Below are 2,500 nucleotides of genomic sequence, written 5' to 3' on the forward strand. Positions count from 1 at the left end.
TTTTTGTCGAATGGAATTATAAACATTTCGAAAACGCAAACCAAATTGTAAAAACCGAAAACTAAAACGTATCTATTTATGTTTGTTTTATCATTATTACCCTGAACGGCGGATCACTCGGCTCGTGGGTCGATGAAGAACGCAGCTAAATGCGCGTCAGAGTGTGAACTGCAGGACACATGAGCATCGACATTTCGAACGCACATTGCGGTCCGAGCAAGACGTAGTTTGTCGACGGACCACTCCTGTTTGAGGGTCGCGCACACAATGCGACCAGACTGTTCTCTCGCCCCCGTCCTCGGACGGGGGCGCGCAGAGCGAGCGTTGCCGGCGTCGCCGGGGCCCGCGCGCGTCGTCTCCTCGGAGACGCGCGCCGGGACCTCGGCGTCCGGTTAAATTTGACGAAGTGCTCTCTCGATGCGCGCGATTTCCGCTTGCGTTATACCAAACGCGGAGGAACGCGTGCGAGCCTTGAGCTAGCGACGACGCTGAAAACTGGGCAGTCTACCGCGCGAGCGGTCGGCTGTCCGGGGCGATCTTCGCGCTCTCGGCCGCGCGCACCTCCGCGGACGCTCGTCGGTTTCGCGCCCGCTTGACAGAGTCTGCACGGGCGAGAATACGCGCACACTGTTGCTTTGCGTACTTCTCGAATTTATAAAATTTTTGTTGTCGACCTCAAATCAGGAGAGATCACCCGCCGAACTTAAGCATATCAGTAAGCGGAGGAAAAGAAACTAACGAGGATTCCCCGAGTAGCGGCGAGCGAAACGGGAAGAGCCCAGCGCTGAATCCTGCGGCCCCGGCGGGCCGCCGGGAAATGTAGCGTTCGGGAGGAGAGTTATACATACACGCGCGGTCATTAGTCACGGCTGCCTGTCCAAGTTCATCTTGAACGGGGCCCGCTTACCCGCAGAGGGTGCCAGGCCCGTGGTGACGGTAGCCGGCCGCGACGGTCTCTCTCCCTAGAGTCGGGTTGCTTGAGAGTGCAGCCCTAAGTGGGTGGTAAACTCCATCTAAGGCTAAATACTACCACGAGACCGATAGCGAACAAGTACCGTGAGGGAAAGTTGAAAAGAACTTTGAAGAGAGAGTTAAAGAGTACGTGAAACCGTTCAGGGGTAAACCTGTGGAACTCAAACGAGCGAACGGGGAGATTCATCGTGTCTTCCGTCGGGGCTCGCGCCTCGCGCAAACCTTCGCCTTCGGCTTTCGGGTCGGGGCGGTGGGTGCGCGGGTGCGCCGTCAGGCTCCCGGAGCGCGTGCACTTCTCCCTTAGTATAACACCGCGACCCGTCGCGCCGCGGTCGAATGCGCCGTGCGGTTGACCCGTCTCGCTCTGCGAGGCGGAGCCGCGGTGTCCACGGCCGCGGCGTACATTACGCAGCGACGGTAGAGAACGAGGATCGCGTCCGCCCCTCGCGGGCGTCCGTCGCGCTGCAGCGGCGTCCTTCGCGTGGCCCCCGGCGTCTAGTGCGTCGCGGGTGTCGCGCGTCGGGTGTCCGTCGTTAGCGGCGCGCTCTCGGACGGGACGCGTCCCGGTCGGCGGTGGTTTTGTTTTGGGCACTCACAGGACCCGTCTTGAAACACGGACCAAGGAGTCTAGCATGTGCGCGAGTCATTGGGAACACTGATAAACCCAGAGGCGAAATGAAAGTGAAAGGCCGGCCTCGAGCCGGTCGCAGGGAAGATGCGCGGGCGTCGTCAGACGCCCCGCCGCATTCCCGAGGCGTTTCGAGAAAGCCCCCGTGCGATTATCGAGACGCACTGAGAGCGTACACGCTGGGACCCGAAAGATGGTGAACTATGCCTGGTCAGGTCGAAGTCAGGGGAAACCCTGATGGAGGACCGAAGCGATTCTGACGTGCAAATCGATCGTCCGAACTGGGTATAGGGGCGAAAGACTAATCGAACTATCTAATAGCTGGTTCCATCCGAAGTTTCCCTCAGGATAGCTGGCGCTCGAGAAACATGACGGTTTTTCGGACCGCCATTCGCACAGTCTCATCCGGTAAAGCGAATGATTAGAGGCATTGGGGCCGAAATGGCCTCAACCTATTCTCAAACTTTAAATGGGTGAGATCTCCTTCTTGCTCGAAGATGAAGTAGGAGCTCGGATGGGAGTGCCAAGTGGGCCAATTTTGGTAAGCAGAACTGGCGCTGTGGGATGAACCAAACGTCGAGTTAAGGCGCCCAATGAACGCTCATCGGATACCATAAAAGGCGTTGGTCGCTCAGGACAGCAGGACGGTGGCCATGGAAGTCGGAATCCGCTAAGGAGTGTGTAACAACTCACCTGCCGAAGCAACCAGCCCTGAAAATGGATGGCGCTGTAGCGTTCAGCCTATACTCGACCGTTGCAGGCAAGCGGGGCGTTCGTGCGGCTCCGGCCGTGCGATCGTTTTGAAGCCGCAACGAGTAGGATGGCCGCGGCGGTGTGCGCAGAAGGGTCTGGGCGTGAGCCCGCCTGGAGCCTCCGTCGGCGCAGATCTTGGTGGTAGTA

At 58.7% G+C, this 2,500-nt stretch overlaps 2 non-coding genes across 2 annotated transcripts in view; both read left to right on the forward strand.

The window, feature by feature from the left end:
- Positions 1 to 97: 97 nt before the first annotated feature.
- LOC149408486 (5.8S ribosomal RNA) lies at positions 98 to 259 on the forward strand. Its single transcript, XR_016305560.1, has one exon. It is a non-coding gene; the product is annotated as a 5.8S ribosomal RNA (ribosomal RNA).
- Positions 260 to 670: 411 nt separating this feature from the next.
- Positions 671 to 2,500, forward strand: part of LOC149408487 (large subunit ribosomal RNA) — a 4,064-nt gene continuing 2,234 nt past the window's right edge. Inside the window, exon 1 of the ribosomal RNA XR_016305561.1 lies at positions 671 to 2,500. This exon is cut by the window's right edge and continues 2,234 nt beyond it. This is a non-coding gene — a ribosomal RNA (large subunit ribosomal RNA).

The sequence above is a fragment of the Hesperophylax consimilis genome, unplaced genomic scaffold, assembly GCF_061612785.1.
Source record: "Hesperophylax consimilis isolate HC1 unplaced genomic scaffold, BYU_Hcon_1.0 scaffold_252, whole genome shotgun sequence".
Lineage (NCBI taxonomy): Eukaryota > Metazoa > Arthropoda > Insecta > Trichoptera > Limnephilidae > Hesperophylax > Hesperophylax consimilis.